This window comes from Ambystoma mexicanum, chromosome 5p (genome assembly GCF_040938575.1).
Source record: "Ambystoma mexicanum isolate Mex_15411 chromosome 5p, UKY_AmexF1_1, whole genome shotgun sequence".
Classification (NCBI taxonomy): domain Eukaryota; kingdom Metazoa; phylum Chordata; class Amphibia; order Caudata; family Ambystomatidae; genus Ambystoma; species Ambystoma mexicanum.
In genome coordinates, this window is record NC_090930.1 from 350,365,636 (window position 1) to 350,393,220 (window position 27,585).

The following is a 27,585-nucleotide window of genomic DNA, read 5'->3' on the forward strand; positions in this document are numbered from 1 at the left end:
TAGAAAGTGTGCCTAATAGTGTCACTGTGCCAAAGTTGAATTTAGAAAGTGAGCCTAATAGCATCCCTATGCTAAAGTTGAATTTAGAAAGTGTGTCTAATAGTGTCACTGTGCTAATTGCATCAAAGTTGAACCTACAAAGGGTGCCTAATGGTGTCACTGTGCTAAAGTTTAATTTACAAGGTGTCCCAAATAACAGCACTGTGCTAAAGTTGAATTTAGAGAGTGTGCCTAATAGCATCACTGTGCTAAAGTTGAATTTAGAAAGTGTGCCTAATAGCATCACTGTGTTAAAGTGTGGAGTTGAATTTATAAAGTGTTCCCAATATCTTTGAGTGTGCCTAATAACGTCAATGTTGAACCTATAAAGTGTGCCTAATAGTGTCACTGTGCTAAAGTTGAATTTAGAAAGTGTCCCTAATAGCATCACTGTGCTAAAGTTGAATTTAGAAAGTGTGCCTAATAGGATCATCTCTAGTGGATGGAGCGGATGGAGTGGATGGAAAAGATGGAAAAAGAAGGGAAAGGATGGAAAGGATGAATCGGATGGAGTGGATGGAATGGATGGAATGGACCGAATGGATAGAACGGATGGAGTGGATGGAAAGGATGGAGTGGATGGAAAGGATGGAGTGGATGAGCGGATGGAGCGGATGGAGCAGATGGAGCAGATGGAACGGATGGAACGGATGGAAAAGGTGGATGGAGTGGATGGAAAGGATAGAGTGAATAGAGTGGATGGAAAGAATGGAGTGGATGGAGTGGATATATCTCTGTATCTCCTATTTATGCTATGTATATGCTATGTACCTGTATTCCCATATTATCTGTATCACATGTTCACCCTATCCATCCTGTCACTTTATATACGTATGCCGCTATGTACGACCCCTGTCCTGCTCGCTTGTTTGGTTGCAGGTGCTTTACTGATAACCACCCTATCACACTACTACGCTTACTCTCTCCTATACACCATCATTCAACTAGAACACAGCTATATTATGACACATCCGGCCTAGCTGTTCTCATACTAACATGACCCACGAACACCTCATCATCCTAATAAAACACAGCTAGCTGAGCACATACCGGCTAGCTTAGGCGTTTCCTCAGGCCTAACACAGCCTGAACTCAGGCTGGGTGTCCACCCTCCAGACTGAACACATCCAACTGATTTCCTCAGCACCACACCTACCTGCTAAGAAGCAGCTATCATGCAACAACCACACCAGCTGCACACATATCCGATGCGCCGTTGCACCATACAACACTCTCTCTCTCTCTATTGACTTGAACTGCGGTTCCCGAGGGCGTTCAATCTACCAGCGCTTTGAGGTCATACCAATGATACATAAGGCGCTATATAAATGCCAAGTAACATAATATAACATAAAATTTGCATTATATTGTCCATCCAATGTTGACCTACTCCTGCCCCATATCTGCATATCCCAGAGATAATCAACAGATTTATGCAAACACAATATGATGGGATTTTCAATGTGCAGTAACACCACAAGCATAAGTGTAAATGGTTTAAATGAAAACACATTAGGTTTAATTCATATTCATTGATCATCTAGCATCCGCTCAAAATGTGAGGATTATGCACAATGTGTTAACATAATTAGGAGTGTAGTAAGGCCTCCCTCATCTGACTCACTCAGGAGTAGTAGCTGTCCCCCAATATCCAGGAATCTCCCAGTCAGAGTCAAGGTTCAATATATGCAGCTCGTGTTTGGCCTACCTTGCACACTCATATGTTAACGTTCTACCACCTTGTAATGCTGTGCCTTTAGATGCCAATTTGAAGTGCACCAGCGCTACATATTGGGCCTGACTCATAGAAAAAGTGCCTGCAAAATACTTAGCGCTTATAACAACTTTGTGCCTACGTGCATGCAAATGATTTTGTGTGTGTCCGAATATTAATTGATTTCAAAGCACAAAGTAACCCATGGCGCAAAGAAAATCAAGCTGTGCCTGGAACACCCACAACACACCCCCATTCAAACAAAAACTATTGCCAAATAACAACCTTTGCACCTACCTACGTGCCTGCTTTTGCCCACCATCAAGCACCCCAGTGATAGTGTGTGCTGTCCCCTGTTACTCAAGGCAAAACACAGGTGAAACAGCAGAATGTCACCCCAAACTCAAAGCACGACCCAGGCGATACTGTGTACTGTCCCCTGTAACTCAAGGCAGAACCCTGGAGATACTGCGGATCATCCTCTGTAACTAAAAGCAGCACGTCGGCAAAACGGCAACCGTCATCCTAGGTTTCAAGGCACCTAAACTGCTGGCCCACATCCCTAAGTCATAGCAGCCCGCTCAATTCCTGACACTACATCTCACCACCTGACATTCGTTACAACCCCCAGGCCACCCGCTTATGGCCTGACACCACCCCTCACCCGCTGACCACCACCAAAACCACAGACAGCCCACTGCCCGTAAACCCCATCCCCTCCCCCTGACCTTTTCCACCCCCCAGGCAGCCCCCTCAAGTCCTGACAACACCCCTCACGCCCCAGACCTCCACCAAAACCCCCATGCAGCCCTCTGCCAGTACACACCCCTCCCCTCACCCCTGTGACCTCTGCCACAACCCCCAGGCAGCCCCCCCAAGTCCTGACATCCCCCCACCACACTGCCCTCCGTCACAACCACCCATGCAGCCCCCTGATTTTACACCCCCTCCCAACAGCCCCTAACCTCCTCCACAACCCCCAAGGCTGTCCCATACTAGTACACCACACTCCCAGTATCTCCTTTACCTCTGCCACAACTCCCAGAAAACCCCCTAGTTTTAAACCCTGTTCCAAAAATCCCTGACCTCTGCCACAACCCCCAGGCAGCCCCCTGCTGGTACACACCCCTCCCAACACCCCTCTGACCTCCACCACAACCACCAGGCAACCCTCTGTTAGTACATCCCCTTTGAAACACCCGCCTGACCTCTGTCCCAACCCTCAGGCAGCCCCCTCAAGTCCTGACACCACTGCTCACACTATGACCTCTGCCACTTCCCCCAAGCATCCCCCTGCTAGTACACCCCCTCTCAACACCCCAGACCTCTGATACAACCCTCAAACAGCTCCCTGCTAGTACACCCCTCTCCTAACACCCCCTGACCTCTGCCACAAGCCTCAGGCAACCCCTTCTAGTACACCTGTCTCCCCTCACCCCCCTGACCTCCACCACAACCCCCAGGCAGCCCCCTTCTAGTACACCCCCGCCCAACACCCCCCTGACATCCACCACAACCCCCAAGGTAGCCCCCTTCTAGTACACCCCCTCCCAACACCCTCCTGACATCCAACACAAACCCCCAGCAGCCCCTGCTAGTGCAATACCAGTCATCCCTTGACCTCCACCACAACCCCCAGGCAGTGCCCTCAGGTCCAGACACCACCCCTCACCCCCTGACTTCTGCCAAAACTGCCACGAATCTCCTGCTAGAACACCCCACTCCGATCACCCCCTGACATTCACCACAACCCCCAGGAAGCCCCCTGCTGGTACACCACCTCCCAACACCACCCTGAGCTCTGCCACAACCCCATGCAGGCACTGTCCATCTACCTTCCTCCCACCATCCCACTCACCCCTGCTCACTACCCAAGGCAGTCCGTGCTAGATTACACCCCTTCCAATCCAACATTGAACACCAACTGACATCTACTTCTCTGGCCTGCCTCCAACTTGAAGTACACCAGACACATATCCTCCTCAAGCCTGAATGACTGGTAGGACTGCTGCAGAATCCATGTCTGTAACTCCTTACAGGACTCCATGGTACATCACACTCAGTTGCACATCAGCAGGACTGCATGACATAGCACCAACTACAATATGACCTCACCATGTACCTGTGACATAGTAATACCATGGAATTCAATATCACAGATGATTGTGGCCATGTGCCATTTCAATGGCCAGAAGATGATGTAGGGGAATGCCCTTGGAGGACCCAAATCTAAGAGACAATAGAGAGTGGTCTGAGTCATCAGTAATGCATGTGTGCATTGTAGCCTGTACAAAGGAAGGAATGAAGGTCGTCAGGCAGGGAGGGATGACACAAGTAGAACATGCTCATGGTTGGGTGATGTGAAGGCTGTCAGAGAGTGGGTGAGTAAAGGAGGCAGATAATGGGCACAGCCAGACAGACTAAACTACCATACGAATATGCAGCATTTGAGTGCCAGATGTGCATCATCGTATGAGAGTAGGTAGTGTGTGATTGCAAATGTGTGTGGGTGGCCATGCTTTGGGAGGGCTACATCTACTGAACATCCACTGAACAAGTGAAGTGCGTAGCCCACACATACGCAGTGATGTGCCAACCTACATGACTGTCACAGAAGAAATGCATTTGTACAACATTGAAAAAGTAATTCAGCCCATGCCAAAGAGACTGCAAAGCATGTGGTATCAAAATTCTGAAACTTGTATTCAAACTATTTACAAAACAATGATGAAATATGGGTAAGGGAAAGGGTCCAGGGGTGAAAAAAGATCAAAAGTCCAAAATGAAACGTAATACTATAGAACTATTTACACAGTCAATGGGCTTCAATGTCATATGTCATTCAATGCATCCTCTAGGGCAGTCACACTCCTCCTCTCCTTCCTGGTGGCAGGCCTCCATTCTTGCCTGGAGGGCTTGCAGGTCCTCAACCGTTGGCCTCTCCTCCTTCACATCCTTGCAAGATTCCTCTAGTATTGCTGCCTGGACCATTGCCCACCTCTCTTCCACCTCTGCCCTGGCCCTGGGAATGGTTGCCTCGCTAGCCTGCTGTCTCTGCACCATCCGCTGCCTCTGTTATTGGGTTCTGACACACACCAACTGCCAGAGCTGCCTCCTTTCCTCCTGTCAAATCTAACACATTTCCTGCCTGATTTGCCTCCTAAGGTGGATTGCCCCTGCATCGAATGCCTACTCATAACCCTGATCTGCTTCTGCGTGGCAGAGTATAAGATGCATAGGTCCCCCCGCTGTCTGGATGGCCCTTGTCGGGAGGTACAGCACCTGGGCTGTCCCTCCACTGCCTGTATCTGTGTTGGTGCCTGGGTAGGCACAGTGACCACCTCAAATGGCGTACTTGGGCCTTACACCACAGGCAGGGATGTAGGGAGAATCAGACTGGGCATAGTGGGAGGGATTGGTGCACAAAGGGTTTAGGTGTTATGTTGCATGGAATGCTCCCTGGAGGATAACTAGGGAAAATAGTAGGAAGTGGAGGAGAACAGCCAAGAGCAGTGATCATGCCAGCTGGCCCAGGTATTGGCACAACAACTTATGATGCTGAGTCAGCTCTTGGAAAGTTGCTGACACAGAACATTGAATTGATGAAGTCTAGACTAGCCTACAGGGTCTTCACCACATCTTGGGTAACCCCCTTGGTCGCAAAGAGGACCTCGGGATGTGTGGAGACCACCACAAAGGTTCTCAATGCTGCAGCAAATGTCCCAGGGACAGGAGGTTGCGCAGAAACATCCACAGTTGACTGCACATCCTCCTGTCTCAGTGCCAGGGGTGCAGCCTGAACACCCTCCTGGATGCCTCCACCAGACCATGTGGACTGGACTGCAATTGATCCCTCCTCCATCTCCTCTGCCGTCATCCCTGATGACTCCAGAGAGTCTTCCACCCTCGGTGACACTGTGGGCCTCATTCCGAGTCGGACGGTAGGGGATACCGGGCACCAGTAAGGAGACCAGTGCCGGTATTCCCCTACCGCCCGATTCCGAGGTCCCCTAACGAGACCCGTAAGGTACGTTTGGTCAGACCAAACATACCCTACGGGTCCCGTTAGGGGACCGGGGTGCAAATAACGGGCTTGCCATTCGCGAGCCCGTTATTTGCACCCTCCCCATTCCCATTGAGCCCTATGAGGGCTGAAATGGGAATGGGGAATTGTTTGGTCAATGGGGACTTACCGGTCCCTCCAAGATCAGAATGGACCGGTAAGTCCCCATTGACCAACACAGGTGCGGGACCCGTTATTGGTGCCAGTCATGGCGCAAATAGTGCCATGACTACCACCAATCTCGGAATGAGGCCCTGTGTCTCTGCACCATGTCACACAGCTGCTCAGGTGTCCCCCGCCACAATCACCTCCTGGGACTTACCATCAGCAGCCAGGTCTGATGGTAGTCCCGCTCCCCCAGCCAATTCCCCCTGAGGAGAGGTGGTGTCAATGCAGGCTGGCTGAGGTGTGTGCCTGGGTCTAGTGGACCAGCCCCTGCCGTTCTGCTCCACAGCAATGCCTCGACCCTCTTCACAAGCTGCAGCAACAGTGGAAAATGGGACAAACAACATTGACATCAGTCATCAGTGTCAACGCATATGTGGCATGCACAACATTAACAATAACATTCATTCAGCAAGTATAAACCAGCAACTGACACACGCACACAGATACACATGCACACACACACACACAAACAAATGCACACATATGCAAACAGCATGACTACTGAAACATGGGTGTAGAGACAACGATCACCCACAGTCATGACACATTCACATGTCAACCCAGTACATTTCTGTGTGGCCACAAACACATTTCCAAAAACATACAATGCCACTATGCCAATGCCCAAGTGACATAATGCTGGATGTTGTTCAATGTTGGATGGCACGTAATGGTCTCACTTTAAACAAAACCAAAGCATTACTTCTTTTTGTAGGGACTGCACAAAGGTTGGCTAAATTGGTCTCTTGTTATAAGAATTGTACTATAGCTGGATGTATCTTTGATGTTTTGCCTAAAATAAAAATTCTTGGTCATTATTTGGAGTCCACACTCTCTGTGGATGCCCATGTCAATGACATCATTTTCCCCTCTGCATATTATCTAATGTTGTTAACATGGATTAGGCAATATATTTCTGTGTTAATTGTGCCACCCTTGCTAGGACAATAATGTGTGCCACAATTGACTATTGTAGAAGCTTGTTGGTTGGCAAAACACAGAAAAACATGACCAAACTCCAAGTGTTGCAGAACAATGCAGTGAGGACTGTAGCACATCTTAAGCATGCAGAGCATGTAATGTCGGCACACAGACCACGACACTGGTTGCCAGTGAAAGAACGTCTTCAGTTTAGGATTCTCACGATTGTCCATACATGCTTGTATGGGAAAAATTCGGAATATCTCAAGCATATGTTACAATTCAAACAATGTGTGCACGTTGATATGTGGAATCAGAGCAACCTTATGACAGTGGCCCAGATAAATGGAATGACTTGCCGTTATCTTTAAGACTGGATACATCTCTTTAACTTTTAAGAGCACTTTGAAAATGTTTTATTTCACTTGAAGGGAGCTCTTCATGCTGGTTATCATTCATAATGTTTACTCCCGTTAATGTTATCTCTTATGATCTAGTGCTTTTGCCTTGGTTTTATCATGTTTTATCCTTTGATGCTCTTTATGCTTGTGTCTTTTGTTTGTACTTGCACCCGTTTGCCCCAGGGCATAAGGTGCAGTATAAACAAATAAATAACTCAACCCACTTACCCACTCTCCATTGCCCACTTTACCACACCACTGTCACCCACTCTATTTTACCCACTATACTTCACCCCCTCTACTTGACCTACATTACCTCATCCAGTCTACCTCATTTCACTCACCCACTCAATCTCACCCGCACTACCTCACAACAGTCTACCTAAACCTGAACACCCCACTATTCCCACTCTCCTCTTCCTCACCCCACTCTAGCTTAACCCATATCTCTTTCTTGCGTAGTCCCCTCACTCACCCAATATACCACACCTCACTCAGTCACTCTACCTCAACCCACACTACCACACACCCCTATATCTCACCCAACCCATCCCACTCTCAATCGCCCCACTTACCCGCTCTACCTTACACTGATCTGCCTGTCACCTCATACCTACTCTAACACATTATCTCTACCTCAGTCCACTCCCCCACTGGAACTCTCCCACTGTTAATCAATCTCTACCTTACCCCACTCATGAACTATACCTCACCCACTCTACCTCACACACACCATTAAACCCTTCTCTACCTAACCCCACTCATCCAGTCTACCTCACCCCATACTCATAGCTCTCAACCATTTGTATCACAAAGGTGGGTGAAAATACCCGATTTTGTTTTTGGCAGGTGAGAGCCCACTGAAATGAATGGGCGTGCAGGAGGCTTGGCGGGTGACCCAGCTCTTTACAAGGCGGGTGACACCCACCAAAAGTGTGTGAGTTGAGAGCTATGCATACTACATAACCCAACTCTCTGACTCTACCTTACCGCACCTTCCCTTATCCACCTGATGCACTGGTACTCACCCCACGCTACTTTACCACATGCTACCCCAAACATTTCACCTACTCTACTTCACAGCACTGTACTTCCCCCATTCACCCATCAACCATATCCACTATTCATCACATCCATCACCACACTCCAGCACTAAACCGCAAACACTCTACCTCCCCATACCTCAAACCACATATCCACTCTACCACACCAAACAATGCCTAACACCACTGACACAGTTTACTGTTCCACACTTTATATTATACCACTAACCCACATACCTCAGCAATCTGTCACCCCTCTATCCTGCTCTTAGTCAATCCATGTGTCCTCACACACTCAGTCTCCCAAAATCAACCTGCCCTATATTATCCCATGCTACTATACCCCACTAACCCATGCTACCTCACTCCACTCACCCACATTGTTTCATGCCACTTTACCTCACACACTCACCCACCATACCTGAGGCCACTTTTTGTGCACCCACTAACCTCATTCTGCCTCATCGAAACCATCTGACTCTACCTCATCCCACTCACCCACTCCCCACATTCCACTCACACACTCTGCATATGCCCACTCTACCTCTTGCCACTCTAGCCCACCACACTCACACACTTTGCCTCACCTCACTCTATCTCACCCCACTCACCCTCTATATGCCACACACAAATGAACCTCACTTCACTGAAACAGTGTACCTCACCTCATACTACTGCATGCAACTCACCAATTCTACCTCAACCTACCCCTTCCCCTCAATCACAATCAACTCTAACACACTTCACTCTACCTCAATGCAATCACCCATTCTACCTTACCCTACTCTACCTCATTCTTCTTGTTACACATTCTTTCTCATCCTAACCATCTACTAGCCTGACCAAATACAGTGTTCTTGTCCTTAATGGTAATCATGCCTTCTGCATGTGCTCCACTGTAATATGCAATGTCAATAAGAAACACAGTTCACCATTGTGAATTTCAGGGTGGAGAGGATGAACACTTTGGGGGTGTCCTGTTTATGCATTAGACTAGTGTTACCCTTGACAGATTCAAAAGGTTGACATACAGGAGGAAAAACATAATGGTCATGCAAGCACCCTCCTAAGAATCCAATCCAAATCGTTTACTCATGACGAGGATGTTGCTACATGGAGAAAATTGCAAGAGGACAACAGACAATTACACATCATGCAGGACAATAGCACTCAGCCCTCCTCTCCCACTGCTTTTATGGTACAACAAGAGCGTATTTGTGTTCTATGAACTTGGAACCTTCATACTTAAATCTAATTGAGCTGATCTTGGAACAACTTGAGGGATTCCTCAAGTGTGTGCACATGCTCACCATCACGTATAACTCTGAGAGGGGCAGGTCAATGTTTTGGTGGCAGGCCTTCAACCCAGATAAATTCATAAGGGCAATAAACAACATTAAAATTGAGCTCTCTGTTGTTATGGTCCCAAATAAAGATTGTCCAGATCGACATACCACAGTGTCCTGCTTTACATCTAGTTTTATGGTTTAGACCATGTGCTTTAAAAGCTCTTCTCCTGTGAGAATTGTTAACAATGAATTGAGGGTTACTCTGTAGACAACCTGTTTGTTCCACTCTAGAGAAGGCAGGGCCTGGGGTCAATGGCATATGGATTGTATGAGGAAAAGGGGGAAGGTTAATAGCAGTCACTGATTTGGATACTGGGGTGAGCAGTTATGGGCTTGGGGAGAGAGAATGCTAGGGGGTCAAGAGTTATGCCTTTGCACAAACATTACTGTGTTCATTTTATCTTGTAAGTTGTCAGTGGTCACTCTAGGGCCTTGCCTACTCGCATGTGAGGATGGCGATCATCAGAAGAACAGGAAGGTCCATTTTACTGCCCAATCCATCAGGGATCACTCTCTTGTACGACTGCTGATGCTACAGGAAAGTCACAAAATGTTTAATCAATATGCATATTGTATCATCTTGGCATTGTACACTTGTATTAATAATCTCGTTCTTATGTTCAGCTTAAATGGTTTTTAGTGCATGATTGGACAACAGGTGACCAACACTCTCCTTCATCACAGACACAAGGCAGTGGGCGTTGAGGGGAACAAACATGCTGGGCATCAAAAGCAAAAGAGGGTGCACGTTAGTTGTGCCTGTAAATGCCTCCAGACTCTGGAACCTCTCCTTCAACACTAGACTCTGCCCCTTGATTCTACATCTCAGGAAGAATGGCAAAGCAGTCTGCGGCAGTCAACCACATTTACAGTATCTCAACGGTTGTTATGATGCAGTTATTCTGCTTCACTTGCGTAGCCCACCCCATCCACACATGCACCGGTGAGGCAGTTGGAGGCAGTCCTCATAGAAATGCACATTTGAGAGGTCAATCACCTGTAAACACTGCCTCCTAAGATGCCCTTTTTCTCATGAGATACGGCCTCTTTTGGTTGTTCGTTGGCTTAGCAGGAGTGGACCATGGTGAGACTACATTTTATCATCTTGTACTATAATCAATGATGTTCAGTGGGGGTGCACTTAGGCAGCCCGCTGAGCCAATTGGCTGTTCCCCACTGACATTTTTGTTTTCTTTTAAATTGATAATCATCTCTTCTTAAGAATATGTCAAAACGCAAAGCCATGACACATATTTCCCAATGGATTACAGAAAGTAAAACAGCTGGTTGCACACATTTCAAAGGTTAAATAATGAAATTCAGTGCCTTTTGGAGAACACCAACCACCAAGACAGAGCATCTCCGTTGGACTCCTCTGCTGTGGATCGACACTCATACACTAGGAAGGCATCTAAATGTAAGAACTCTGTGACATTTCACTAACAAAAACATTATTTTACTAAATCCAAATACAGAAGAAATCCCAAATAGTCCACTACATACAAACGGGGTATGCAATTACGACTTCCCAGGTGAGCTGCACTCCAATAAGGATGGTCCGCTTATCCCAGCCAGCTAACAATGAACTGCTAATCAGCCACTGAGTAGGCAAGTGGAGACAGAAGGCCCAACACAAGTCCCCTTTGTCATCTCTGAAGGGATTGAAATCTCCAATCGCTTTGAACCACTAACTGATTGGTCAAATCAGAATCCATGGGACAATGAGCAGCACATTCGGCCAGTGAACTCAATATTATTTCATGCCTTTGTTGAATTCTGATGGGTCAATTGATCATCAATGTTTACATCTTTTACAGGGGGGGGTTATACTAACACAGCATGTGCTAATTGTTCATTGCTATTCATGGAATTAGAAGTCTGCACCAACTAATTGTGGATCCTAAAAAGGAGTTTGGTAGGTTAGTAATATATTGGACTGGCTCTATTACTCTGACAAACTCACTTATGGTTAGGCCTCTTTCCATGACTGTTGCATCCACTAATATCATCTCTAGTCATTTTGCATCTGATAATCAAAACGTTCTGATATAAATCAATCAAACCCAAGTGATCCAGAAACACATTAAAAGGCACCCATATCTGAATGTGTTGCACATTTAATCTAAAAATGATATGAGAGATCATATATTAGATTTGGCAACTCACACCTCATGTGGTGTTGTGCTCCTCTTGCAAAAATAGGCACCTATGATGGAAGGTTTGTGATCACTTGAACTTCATTCCATTCATCTATTATAAACTGACCACAGTCTTTGAAGTCATTTCTAACACACAACTTCGCTCGAACATCATATGGGCTTTACATAGAAACATTATCTCTATCCTTGCTCCTTTCTTACCAAACCAAATAAAGAACAGTGGTTTCTGTCCAATTGAAAATGGAGAGTTTGTAGATGGGGGGACCAACCATGACCCGTGTGCCGCCCACACAAAGGCAGAGAAATGACAGATGTGTCTCACTCTTAAGACCATTACCACGATCCTCGATGTATCGCAGCTGTGAGAAACGTTATTCGCTCAGACAGCCAATCAGACCATACCCAATCGATGTCTTGGGTAATATGGAAATGAAATTGATCGTTAGCTAACTGCAAAACCAGACATCAATGACGTCATCACTGACATTATGATATAGCCGCATTGTGCATACAAGTACGTATTCATCCATTCATGAAGTTATACAAACATGCACTAGTTTATTGCATATAGGCACAAAGTACATGCTTATTACTCATGTAGGTAGAGGACGGACACACATACATCTTTCTTTATATTCATATTTTTTTCGCCAAAGCTGAAACCGGAAGATGCAAAGAGTTAATATATTTAGCTTGCACATGCTTGACTGCTCCTAACATGGAGAAGCCATAGGGAATGATATAGAAGCTATAGGTCTATCAAATGGATGGCAAAGGAGAGACATGCTTTGAGTACATGGGAATGCTGACATGGTTGCCGCAGCCAGAGTTGAACAGAAACAAGGACAAGTACAGATGGGAAAATTCCAGTTACCAAGAAAATGAGCCACCTGTAGAAATTCCGGCTAAACTCCTCATAATTACAGGCAGGACAGCTTAGTTTCCTGGTATCCACACAAGTGAAACAGCAAAACAGGACTGTTGCTGTGGATCCATAGGGGAAAAGAGCTAAAAGTGTTGCCCACAAGCTGTTGGCTGAATGCACTCTCCACGGCTTAGGTGACCAAAGATGGCAACATTAGGGAACACTTTGCACATCCATGTTCATTCCCATTGCCTTGAAAAGGTACACTCAGTCAGTCTGGTAACTGCCCAGGGTCCCAGGGATGGGAGGACAAATTCTGACCAATCCAGATTCACCTTTCACATGGGGATATAATTTGTTGCAAGGGCCAAAGATCTCTCTGTATATTGGCACTAGTAGATGTGGTCATAGGAGGGGCCCACAGACATTGCTATCAAATTGTAGACCTAACTTGTATATCTTCTTAATGTATCCTACCCATACTGACCAATTTAAAGGCGTGAAAGGTTTCTGGGATGGAATCTGGATTTGTGACATCACATCAGTATACTACCGGGTGACACATGCTTAAAAGACGAGAGCTCAGGAGGATACTTGTTTTTCTGGTGTGATCCCTGTCATTTTGTTTGCTAATAAATGACAGTAACTTTGCCCCCTGGCTGAGTCTTGCGTTCTTCTGTCGGACTCTTTGAGGGGCCCAAGTGTTGTTTTCTGACAATTGGGGTGACTCCTGGAGGACCCCGCCCACATATACAATGTGATAACAGAGGACGTTTGCTAGGATTTTTCATCGAGAAACCATCTCGTCCCGCCGCATGCCTAAGGGGCTGTGTGGTGATCCATGGAAATCGATCCCTAAAATGACATGTGTGTAAAAAAGAGTTTGGTAGGAGCCCCCTTTGGAGGAAAATTCCTGCCCGCTTCCTGTGGGACTCCTATCAGACTGCAAGGCAGAGTGGCAAGTTGTGGGGGAGTCGGTGTCCTAAAGACCTCATCTGATCACAGAGTGTAAGTATAGAATCAGTTATAAGACAAATGTGGGGAGGAAATGTCTGTTTGGTGTTTTTGTTAAGTTTTTTGTTTGATGTAATGATACCTGTTTCTTAGGTAGTCAGTTTGGGTGGTCAGCTTAGACAGTCAGATTAGCTTGCGGATGAAAAACCTTTGAACATAATTGAGAAATAAAATATATAATGGTTTCCCTGTTAGTTGAGCAGGTTAGCTTGGTTCATGGATGATTATTTAATGGTTTATTGGTTGGCATAATAAGCTACCTTATATTGCGGAAGGTGGTTTCATGTTTTACCTCGTGGAGGTGCATTTCTATAGGGCAACACTATAGAAAATGGAGCATAAGATTTATTGGATTTCCCTGTTAGGAGTCAGGAAGGCAGTCGTATATATGTTATGTTGTGTTTGTCATTGTGTTTGGGGAAGGTCATAAGGGGACACATCTATTGAAAGATGGAGTATTGAAAATGTCTTCCTCTACAGTAGTGGTGATGTCACTGGTGAGGTTGTTTAATAAGACTTGAAGTATGCAGAACACAGTAGAATTTGGTGGGTAGTTTGCCGATTGTGATTGTGATTATATTCTATTGATTCAAATTGTTGTTGAAATCCCAATTTGAGATCAAGTAAGTATTTATAAAATGTTACATAAAGGGACGAAAATGAGGGATACACCTCTTCAGCATATGTATGAGTACTTCCCAAGTTAGCAAGACAAAATGCACAAGTATAGCGCAAAATGTACTTGCGACACAGAGCGCCATTTGGCAAAGGCATGGCCCAAAGACTGACGTTTTTCAAAATGTGTGCAACAACAAATTGTCACTTATTTGTAAGCAGCTTATAAGGAACTCGGTTTGCTGGCATTGGATGCTGAGCTAACGGGACACGGAGGACGAACAGCCCTCGCCCCCCCTCCTCCTCCTCAAACTGCAGATGCAGATACAGCAGCAGAAAGCAAGGGAGGTTATCCAATGAAGGAATTAAAAGCAGTAGCTGGATAAACCAATCCCACTTCTGCACCTCCAACAAATAATAGTGAAGGCCACCTGATGGCACAAAGCAAGCGAGTAGAACAGCACAAGACATTAGTAGCAAACGTAAGGAGCAGAGTGGAATGCAAGCAAAGCTAAAGAAGAATGACTTGGGGGAAAACAGGGCTTAGTAAGGTCAAGAATTGGTGGTATCAACTGAATGGATAGGAATACAGACATTGCTCAAACTGGATTGGAAAACTGTAAGTGAGACAGGGCACGCAGGGAAGGTATTGCTGAGTAGCAAAGATGTAGAGGAAGAAACTAAATAATGGGCCGAGATAATGGAGGAAGTACACAGAAGAAAAGTGAAAGACTGTGAAAAGAAAGGGAGCTAGTAGAAGCACAAGAGAGAGAGGAAAGGCAGAGAAGAAAACATAGACCGCTAGAAGGCATAGCATAGATCTCTCCTCTGCCTTTAACAAAGTGAACCATTCTATGTTCATTGAACACCTCCATGTTACCTTTAGCATCACAAACCGGGCACTGAACTGGCTGACCTCTTTGCTGACTAACCACCCTTTCCAGCTGTAACTGGGCTGTTTGTTCTCCACCACCTTACTTTCTACTTGTAGTGTTTCCCAGGGTTCTATACTAATGCTGTGGCTCTTTAATTAATATCTCACCTCTCTGGCTCACCTCATCTCCTGCTTCTCTCCTAATTTCCATTGTTACGGTGAAATGCTTTGCTTGAAACTTCCTTCTACTACTTTCTTATCTGCCTCTCTCATCCCCGATAGTCTGATCGCCATTCAGGCATGGTGTGTGGTGAATGAGCTTTATGTGAATGCCAGTAAGATGGATTTTTTTATTGGGACACCTGTGTCCTGTTTACTTCCTACTTTCTAGCTGTTGTCCTTGGGCTCTGTATCCTTGCCATCCTGTGAGACCAGAAACATTGGGGTTATTTTTAACTCCTCTCTTTCCTTGACTCCTCACATGTTGGACCTTTTGAAGAAAGGCCAGTTTGAACTTCACCTGTTTACATGAATTATATGTTTTATTACATTCCCTAAGAAGCTGAATGCTTCAAGAGCCCTGCCATTCTGTAGGCTGCACTACTGCAACAGCCTCTTTGTCAACCTCTCCCTTTTCTTCATGTGGCTCCTTTAGCTAATGCAGGATAGGGCTGCAAGGGTTATGCTTGGCCTGAAGACTAGGGATGGTGTCCCACAGCCATAACATTACTACAGTGACTTTTGGTGGCTGTAAGCATGAGTACACCCGTGCTAGAGCCTTGAGCTTGTTTAACTCCATTTGTGTACTTGTGAAACGCTTCTCTGAGCAGAGAGGGCGTGGTACATCTCTCTGTTCAGCTGGTGGAACAATGCCCCTGCCCCTTTTAGACTTCAAGCCGGACTTCCTTAAGTCCTGGAAAATTTTAAAAACTCTGATTTTGTCTTCCTCTTTCCCTCTCTTGTTTCTATGCTAACTGATCCCACTGTCACTAAGAGTTCTGGCCTGGTGCCTCATTAACTTCACAGGTTTGAGGTACTATATCTAGTTCAAAGAAGTACCCCCCCTTTCAGCTGGTGCCTCATTACCTTTGCAGATTCAAAGCACTATACAAAGTTGACACCAGTACCTCCCCATTCAGCACTGCCCTTGCGGGCCACTGCCTGACGGCTGTGCACATCACCCTTGGGACTCTTCTGCCCCAGCACTTAGGTGGTGGCTTTCCACATTGGCAACTATTGTCTCTTCCTCCCTGGGCTCCCATCAGCACTTGCCCATCCCAAATACGCCTTTCATGAATACACTTCTCTTACTTCACAATGCATATGTACATTCATAGTAGTTCTGTGGACAATTGTGTATACAAGTAAAGGAAATGCAAATGGACAATATTCGTAGAACATTGTTAAGTGACAGTTGGTGTGTGGCAGTTTAATTTGTTGATAGGGTTACATGTAACGTTTTTGGATGTAATTGCTGGATGGATGTGTGGGTGTTTGAAAATAGTCAATGAGGGAGTGTTGTAAACATAAAAGTGAAAAGGGTTGAAGGGCTGTCTTGTGTGATAGTGTGCACATGCTACCTGGGTGTTCTAATGATGCCTGGTTTGAGAAGGGGACTGCAGAGACTGTGATAGCTATAAAGGTGCATTGATTGTGGTTGTTGCTGTATGCTAGAGAAAAGCATTTGTGACAGAAAATTGTTTCTGTCCTTTTTTCTTTTTCTCTTCTATACAATTGTCCATTATTTCCATTAGCATAGTGCAAAATGCTAATGGAAATGGTGGGGAATCTTATTGAGTCTAACTAATTCATTAAAAAAATGTAAAGTAGATGGAACCTATAATTTGTTTTAGTTCGATTTTTTAACTGTGGAAGGGGGCTCCAAAAGGAATCTATTTTCTGGGTGTTTTTTGATATATTTGTTTTTTGTGTTCAGAAGAGGCAAGGAAATAAGGTGGGGGAGGGAAATGAGCGAACGTGCACCAACCGCAGATATGGAGGGGAAGGTGGACTGTTGAAAATATTGGGTGTGCCTTACATTTATAGTAAGGGGCAGTGTTTCTCATGCACCTTGATTACAGCCTTGAAAGCACTTGGAAAATGGTGGCAAAGAACCGCCACAGCCATGATTCTTTCTGGGGGCTGGAGGTAGGCATTTCCTCCATCTCATCTTCCTGGTCCTCTTGATTCTTCTCTGCATCATCGTGCTTTTTTTCATTGTGTACACCTTCCAGCTTGTGGTGGTGGTTCCTGGGGAAGGATGAACATGGCTGATGCTATTTTTGAAGTTAAATAGCAGTTGTGGAAACACTGTTCCAAGTATGTGCTCTCTGCTGGATTGCAAATGGAAAATTAGTAAAAGTAGGTTTAAGAGCTGTGCAAGGGTAAACCTTCAGCTTGAAACTTCCTAGATCGGCTGAAAATGAAGTTTCCAACTGTTCGCGATGCACCGCCCCGTTCGTGAAGCGCTGACCCGTTCGCAAACACATCATCACACCATACACGCATGATCACCTGAAACCCTCTGAAAAGTCCCCAATGACATCAGGTGTTCGTGAACATTGGTGAACAAAAAAAAGGTACAAAAAGGTACAAAAAAGTTGCAAGAAGTTCATAGAAGTGTTGAAAATGAAAATGTTGCTAGAAGGTGGGCAATGGCACAGTTTTTAGTAGAATCTTCCTAGCTTGGCCGAATTTGCTGCACTTTTGGGGCTAAGTATGAGATTAGAAAGTTGCAGCAAAATAGGGTGCACAGATAAAAACTCATGAAATTCAGTGAAAATACTTTGTTAAAGGGACACGATGGTTAAGTTTCACTAATACAAACATATGAAAGTGAGTGAAAAAACATTTTTAAATGTATGTTATGGTTAAGTTCCACTAATGAAAACCTATTAAATTCAGTGAAAAAACATTGTTAAAGAGACGTTATGGTCAAAAGAAAAACTGAAAAAATGCAGAAATGTGCCAGTTTTGGTAAGCTAAGCAACAATAACTTGCACCATATCATGCGCTGCTAAGACTAACACCCAGGACATGAAAGATGACATTACAAATGTCATTGATGACATCACTTAGACATCACATAGCAAATTAATTCTGATAAAAAAGTTGCTAGAATGGGTTGTGTGTACAATGTTGGTAGCAACATCTTACAGATAATCAGGGGAACTCTCATGACCTACTTAATGTATTAAACAATGTGCTGATTTAAATGAACTGTTATATTGGAGTGAGCTTGTTAAAAAACAACCTAATAATACATTCAGATAGTAAATGGGTGCAGCATGCACCACAGAAGTACAGTATTTGTAATCTGGCAATATTAGTCAGTAAAATAATGAATGCAAGGCAATCACATTTTGGTATAATGTTGAACTTAAAATTAATAGCTAACAATCCAAGATTTACTATACACTTGTGTTAGTACACACAATACATATAAAGACAGTCAATGCATTGGAATCTGAGGCACATATAGTGAAACTCCAGTAAGAAGGAAACAAAGAGCATTACAAGAATTTGAAAACGTCATTAGAGTTCATTATGATTCAATCAAATTAATTGTGTGTTTAACGCGTGCTTATATCCCCATGTATATACAGCGTGAGCTGAGGCCAAACCCTAAGGAAAGTACCTTAACAACACAAGACAAGGTTAATGACTAAATAGAAAGCACTTTTTTCTCTACATTCTTACAGTTATTAAATAAAAAATGGCCTAGACATTTCTGTGAACATAAAACAAGTGGTTCAAATATGTGATGTCAAAAGTCATGTTATCAATTACATTTGTGATGTCATATTACATGTCCTGGGTGTTAGTATTAGCAGTGCAGGGTAGTGACACAAGTTATTAGTAACTGGTGAATTTCTGGGTGGTCATCGGTTTTACTTGTGACCATAACGTCCATTTAACAACATGTTTTCACTGAATTACATAGGTTTTTATTATACACTTTGAAAAGACTTTCCCTTTTTGATTTACACAGTTAAGGACATGTTGAGGTCTCTCCACAGCATTATAATTATGATGCCCCTGGAGATGGTTGATCCCAACTGAGTGCACCCAGTATTATTGTGACTGCCAAAAACCCATAGCAGTCCAAAGTCATTAACTGTAATGATGTGTGCCATGTTTTTCATGCTTGGCACCCACCGCTAACATGTGCATGTATCCACCATGTTTATTAATACAGATTGCTTGACACCAATGTAGGCACTGTTTCGATTGCCTTGATACCCCAACACCATGTAAGCAGTAGCTGGGCAGATTCTGCTATATTGTCTGAATTCATTTGAATGAGATTGTATGTTCCAATTTCAATTTACCACATGCTGCGCATGTATTTTAATGGTCAGTAGAGTTTACAATTCGATTAAAGAGGTGTTAAAAATAAAAGCAGCTCAATGCTATTGCCTGAGTTGATGGGGCTGAGGTTAATTATGTAAGGCAAAGATACTTCATTACTTTGTTTGGAGAGCTTATCATTTTCATATCTTCAAAAGCTGAAAAGAGATCTGAGATTCACACAGTTTTCATTCTCGCAAATGTCAAACATATTTTAAAAAGTGTAGAATGAAAGTCAAAGCTTTCAAAAAATAATGCAACGGTGATAAGACGCATGCTGAATAAAAGGTCTACATAGAGGTGAAGTCCAACAAAGAGCAAAACGAATTGCCAGCAATACAGCTGGTGCAAAATTAACTTCTTTTTGGAGAAGCTGAAGGCTCGCTTTCTCTAATGGATATGTTATTCATTGAAAAAGTACCTGTAGAACCACGTAATATATCTGAACTCTTCACCCCTTCCAGGCAATCTATTATAATGTACGTATTATAATGTGTTTTATTTGGTAATTTTCTTAACGCACTAAAACATTTTCGGTATTCAAACATGCACGTGAATAAACTAGGAGTCATTGTATCCACTGTACAACCCTAGCATGGCTTTTTGGTATATTGAACATATGTGTGCTGTGCTTGTTAGAAATAAGCATATGCAAGTGCACGTTTTAAGCATGATGTTTTCACTACCCCAACTATTCTTGTTGCATGGCATGCACATCTCACAGAAATATATAGAGCCAAGTTGTTGCATTTCACATGTAGATATACTGTGTCAAATAAACATATGTACATATTGTTTTGTGATTACGCTTCTTTGAAAATCTATATGGTGGCACTGTGAATAGTGATAGACAATCACACTCTTTAATTGAGCCAACATGCCAGCAGGAGTGTGCTTAACATCGCGTCCTTATATGTGTGCTTCATTCAGGGGAATAAACCACTGTATAGCAATGATCACCCATTGCATGGGCTGGAATGGTTGGTAATGGCCTGGGACCGAGTTAAACGCCTGAGCTACAATTGACAATTCACAGATATCAGTGAGTGGTAGGAGTACAAGTGTGCAACAGTTGTCAATGTTTAATCCACCACCTGTGCTTCCATAATCATGTTGTGTATAATATCTTACCAATCCAAATAAGCAAACGTCAGCTATGCTTTCGGAAACAGTATACTGGATTTATATAATGTGGCCTTTTTTTTAATGTTAAAATACATAAGACAAGATCTGGTGTAATGGCAAGAAGCACAAGAACATTCGGCCAAATGGAGTTGGAAACAGTTAAGATTTAAGGATTGTAATATTCAACAAGGGCAATTTCTAATACGTTGTTTGTTGTCCCTTTCCCCTATCTTTTTCTTTCCCTTGTTCCCCGTTTTAGTATTTCCAATATGAAGCTAATTGGTTGGGTTCAACCTGTGATTATGTTAAACAATTCTTGTATATATGTTTAAACATGCATTGTTAATTGTTGTGGTTTTAAATATGTGTTTTAATGTATGCTCTTCAGCAGTGGTCGAGGTGTACGAAAAGAGGTGTAAGAAAGTAGTGGAACTATGTTCCCCGCTGGCCTGCTCCGTTCCTCACAAACCCCATCACCACACCCCCTGCCACATACAATACAAATCCCCAAACACGTGAACCTTCTGTTTAAGGGAACATCCAGTGCATTGCACTGAAAGTGCAAGTTCAACTTCTTCCTACACTTTTATTTTAAAACGAAACCATTCCGGAACGGTTTCGTTTTAAAATAAAAGTATAGGAGCCATAAAACGTAATCAAAAAAAGTAGAGGAGCACCGCTCCCAGCCGCTCCCGCTCACTTCGACCACTGGTCTTCAGCCTGGAAGAGTACCTTGTCAGGTCGAAACACAAATTAGCTGTTGTACAAGCGCACATTCCTTTTTTAATAAATGAGTGACAAAAGATACTTTGCCATCTAGGGATTAACCAATTTAAAAATGAATCTTTGTGGAACTCTAAGAAATAAGTGGAGCACACATTGGTCAGGGAAAACCTTTCATATACATTGTGCTTGTGACTTGGGGCCCATTAAGACTTTTGTCCAGACCAGTGCCACCCATCAGATAAATTGAGTTTTGGTTATTTAAAACAAGTCAGGTCCGCTTGAACCTTGGGAAGCCGTCCTCTCCTCTGCACAGGCAAATAATCATCTCTCAGTGGAAGTGATGCAATCACCATACCAAAAGAGTAGAAGCAACATCCTCAACATGAAAACTACTAATGCAAATGAAGTTTGAAAGGAAGAAACAATTTGTAAAATAGCAACCATTCCTTTAAGATAAAACGGAAGGAGAGGAGAGAAGGAACTGTTTCAGATGTGATTATTTCTTTCATTTAGCAAACAGCGATAAATGTCCAGCCCTAAAAGCGATACACAAGGAATGCAACCACAGAGGCCATTTCACCCATTGTTGCAGAAGCAAAAGTGACATTTCAGATACTGCACCAGTACTTTATTTGTCCTTTCTGTATGGCCGTCTGTTCGTGGGTGGTAAGCAGTGGATAGTCGGACATCAATGCTTTCGGTCACACAGAAAGAGGTTCAGAATGGTGACATGAGTTGACTGCTATGAGCTGAGATTATGACCATTGGTATAACATGCAACTTGACTATGTTGGACATGAATATTCGTTCCAGTTCAGCTAATGTTGGTAGTTTGGTCAGTGGAAATAATGGTCAGTAATGACAGCTGGTCAATGACTTTGAGTATGTGGTCTTTCCCTGCCTTCCCCCGACTTTGGGGTAGTTTGTGATGAAATTCCATGAAATAAAATGCCAAATAGTTTGAAGGTGTCTCTAGTGGCTGCCAAGGTGGCAAAGACCATGGGCCATTGATGTGAGCGTTTTTTCTCTTGCAGGTGGCACATGATTCAACGTATGCACAAACGTCTTGTTTAGCTGTTGGCCACCTTCTTTTTTGGAGACATACAATACAAATGATGAGACTGGGGACTTCTAGGGATGTCTGAATCTGTTCACTAGATACTAGATTGCTGTAAATGAATCTGCGCTGGTTCCATCAAAGCATAGGCTGTACTTCTAGGCAAAGGGACTCTAGGGATGAGACCGATTTGGCAGTCATATGGCCGATGTGGTAGAGTGTTTTCCATTCCCTTGTAGAAAACATGTTTGTATTCTTGATATTCCTTTAGTAACCCATTGATTGCCCCCAAACCTGGAATTCCTCATCCTGCCTGAGCCATGAGGTGATGTTGCTGTGGTTTTCCACCCACAAAACACACAGTAAGGCATTTGGAAGAAGTGAATTGCAAATGTTTTTCTGTCCAACCAATCTAAGGGTTGTGTTCTATTAACCATGGTATGCCTGGAATCAGTTTGAATCTTGGGGCATCGATCAGATTGAACACAATTTCCTCTGCCTATCCATCCATACATTTCTGTTTGTTACTGCAAAGCTAGTGCCATCTAATGCACATATATCTTCAGGGCATTATTTTGGGACTAACATGGTTCCATAATCCACAATCCAGGAAGGCTATCGCTACCTGGGGTTTATAACTTGATATTGTCAGAACGACTTGTAACGTTAAGTGGTTACAATATTTACTTATGGGTGGAGAAGGCGCAAGTATGACCTGGTTTGACTTGTTTGCCTTTGAAACCACCAGGCCCACTAGTTTTCCATTGGTGTATTCAGATTGTTGTTCACAGCACCTACCATCTTTCAAGGCCCCTTTGGCCGACCAGACATTCACGTATGAAGTGGCCAAGGCCACCGCAATAAAACAGAGTTATTATGCACATATGTTTTCTCTTTCTTCTTTTGATTGCAGTGCTTTCACTTAACCTTTTTGCAGAGGTTTGACAGAACCTTCAAAATTTCCAGCGAGACAATCTTGGGTCGCAAAAGGACTGGGCCGTTTTCCCAACGATGATCCCCTATTTGTTCATTAAGCCAACGGTCCAACTGTAAAACCATGTTTATGTTTTTGGAACAGTCCCGAAACATATTGAAAACCTGGACCAGGATGTCCTTCAGCCCGGCTCATAGACCCCTCTGTTTGCCCTGTCCCAGGCACAGAAGCTCATTGTCCAGTGTTTGTGTTGGGCCTTTCCTGGCGAACAACTTGTAAATCTCTTCCTTAAAGCTGACCTATACCTGTAATATTAGATCTTGTCTCTTGACTCATGGGAAGTGACAAATTGGCTGCATTGCCCCTCAAATAAGATAGTATGAAGGCAACTTAAATTGAGTCATTGGGGAAGGCCTGAGGGTGGCGTACTTTAATACAGAAACTGCACGGTTGACGATGTGAGGTCTCACCTCCTTCTTTTTCTTCATTAATTATAGTCGGGGTAGGTCAGAGTTCAGACACCCCTGTATTTGTGTGGGATGCCCCAGCATTTGCTCTTTTCGGATTGGATATGGAATGCAGCTCACATTGTTTTTCAAACTGTGCAGATTTCAAGGGATCCCCATTAAATCTTTCAGGAGGTGCTAACGGTACCAGCACTGTGCAATAACCTTGATATGTACCAATGCTGCTGTCATGAAACCCCCACCTATAGGGTTTCAAACCCCCCATGGGTGGGGAGGGTCTGGCTTTTATGGCAGTAACCCTTGCTGCCACAGCATCTGTGTCATCTCTGGTATTAACCAGGTCCTGGTGTAATGCATTTGTTTCAGGTTTACTGGCTTTCAATGTGGTCCAAAGGTTTTGCAACTGTGCTTCTATGTTCTCTACCATATCAGTGTCTATGACACCCTGGAGGCCACGCATTCATGGGCCAGACATTCTGAAACGTCCAACCTGGATGATGGCTTCCAGGTACATCACGATAATGGCACCTGCGGTTTATGCCAATTCACCCTCCCCCTGTACCACCCCTTGGCTGACTCTGAATATGAAAACCTAGGGGAGCAGAACAATGAGTGGGTGAGCTGGGATTCTGTTGGCATTTTCCCCTTGAATCATGTCTACCCCTTCACTCTTCCCAAAGTCTGTTCAGGTGCATCTTTAAAGAGGGAGGATGTTAGAGATGTCTGTGTGCGTTCGCCCATGACCAACTCCACTTTGCACCTGCCTTCTTCCCTTATGGTGTGTATGTACCTGTGTCTTCGCAGAAGGTGGCTTGTAAAATAGATAACTCCAAGGATCCCAGTCTTGTCCAGCAATGATGATTCCAAGGGCATCTGAGTGCTGCAGAGTAAATCTCATTTCATAGCTGGTTGCACCACTATGGAGGTTTGAAGGTGTTTCATAGCTTAAGATGATATCTTGATGTCAAGAATTTGCTGTATTAAATAAACAATGCCAAAGTCTTAACCTTGTCTTAGTTTCTTGATATGGTTTTTTGGGTTCACTCACTATGTATTTATTCCCCCACGCTGATTGCCCATTGTCAGAGAATCCCAGGTGCAGCAGAGGTGAGTTGATTTAAGGCATGGGGTGAGTGCAGAGACACTGTGTCTCACCAATGCACCTATGTGTTTTATTTCTGTCCAGACCCAATTCCATGGAGCGTCGCCAACCATTATGGGATGAAACGTGAATTAACGATGGGGCATGTACCAGGCAAGTTCAAGGTTTCATCTTCTTTTCACTTTACTTCTAATTTCCCTCTTCGATCTTTCTAGTTTTGTTCCTTTTCTTTCCAGGTGATCTCCTGGGTGGGCCAGAAACAAAAACAAAACAAACAGAGAGGATCCTTGCAGAGCAGATTCTCAGATTCTCAGAACATCTGTAACATGATACCGAAAGCTGTAGCTGAATATAGCTGTTCTAGGAAAAAAAACGATTTTGTGGTCAAGTTTATTAGAAAGGGTCTTGTATGCACCTCCTTTACTCAATACCCTTACCCCATGAGCCCATGTGTTCGGTCCTGGTCCCATGAGAGTGGTGCTGGCAGTGCTTGTGGTGTTATGTCCCATTTTGCCCAAGCCAATTTCATCACTTCTTCCTTTTCTGTCCATTGTTTTAGAGCATATTTTATTCCCAGATTTCCAGCTTTTTAGATCATAACTCTAATCCCCCTTCCAATCTGTGTTTCATCCATTCCAATCCACTGATACTGCTCTCCTTGCTATCTCCCCTCTCAGTGCCTCAGTCTTCTATTCTCATTTTACATGTTATTTTTGCTGCTTTTGATATGGTGGATCATACTCTTCAACTGTACTCAACTGATGTTAGTCCTGTATATCTGACTGCTGTGTTCCAAGATCTTGGGCTTGTGAGCATTCCTTGTCTGTTCCTCTACATTACAGAGTCCCCCAAGGTTTGGTCATAATACCCTGTCTCTTCGCTCTTTACATTGCCCCTCCTGCTTATCATATTGAGTCCTTTGGTTTATCTTGTCACTTCTATGCTGACAACACTCTGATATTCCTTTATTTTGTTTCCTCATTTAGTGATGTATTATACAACAACATTTCCGCCTCCTTGCTGTCTGTTCAATCTTGGATGCACTCACACTTTCATCATCTAAGTTCTCCCAAAAACAGAAATCCTATTCTTCTCTTCATCCTCCATTTGTTCTTTTCCCCCTCTTTTCTTTCATTATGTTTCCTCTCGTTGGTATTTCCATGTACCATTTTGCTTGGAGCCTTTGTATTACATTTGATTCTACTCTTTCTTTGTCTTCCCATATTGTTAACATTGCCAGCCCTCATTTCCATCTCTTGGATTTCGTTTCAACCCACTAACCTTGATTTTTCTACACTGGTTCTGTCAAGATTAGACTGCTCTTCTTGTCGCTCTTCCTGCTTATCATCTTGCTCCCTTGGACTGCATTTTCAACTCTTCTATTTGCACACTCGTTCTTCTTCCCCTACGTTCTTCTGGCTCTAATGTTCTATGGTGTATTTCTTGGCTATCTTTCAAATGTTGTCTTCTTTTGCATCTAGTGTGCATTATTTCTAAGTGCACACACATCGTGGCCCCTCCTTCTCTCTCCTCCCTGATGTCCTCTTCTGTTCCCTTTCACTCTTTTCGTTCCCAATCTCGCTTTCTTCATACTATGCAAAATCCTCCCTGAGGGTTGTCTCGTTTTGGTCTGTCTCCATACTTGTGCCTAAGTTCTGGAATGTATTACCTTTAGATGTCCCTTCTTTGGCATATCTATCCTCTTTTCACTCTTCTCTCAAAGCTCACCTAATTTCCTTATAATGGGCCTCATCACGAGTTTGGCTGTAACCCTTAAATCCGGCGCTAGCGCTATTACCGCTGGATTTAAAGGTCTGCCAAATCAGGGCTTTGGCGGATTTCTCCCCAGCTCTGAGCTGGGGGGAAATCCGCCGAAAATTCACGCTATTACTGCCGGCGGGAAATCCGCTGGCGGTAAGAGCGCGAAAATTCCCCATTGAGCCCAATGGGGAATTCCCGAATGGGCTCAGTGGGAATGGGCAATACCCGTTCCACCAAACCCGTGATCACGTGCTATTAGCGCCGGGGGGTTTGGCTGTAGGGCTATTAACACTGGCGCTAATAGCGCCGGCGTTACCGCCCAACTCGTGATGAGGCCCAATGTATGGTAATTCATTACAGAGGCATGCTAGTGTACTGTTGCATTTACTGTTAAGCGCTTTGGTAAAAGCACTATACAAATTCAATACATGACATGAAATGAAATGTCTCATCTTGCCACTTTTAAATATAGATGCTAATATACCCAACAAAAATAATCCTGAAGTCTATATTATCCGGAACTGTATGTTAAGCTGTAACCCTCACGTTACACTGAGAGCAATACATGATTTGAGTAATTGTTCCTACAAATATGAAAAAAGATGTTTTGGAAAAAAAATAAACCCTGAAAATATCCATCCATTCTCAAAACGGCCATACTTGGTGAAACGACTGGAATAACTAGTGATATGCCAATTGCAGCAATACATGGAATATTCTAATTAACTTGGTTCTAGGTGTTGGACATGAATTCAGTACAGAACTTGTAATAACGTCCAACCTATATCTGTTAAGAAAAAAGTGAATGGAGTTGTGGCCAAGGCACTAACCTTACTTG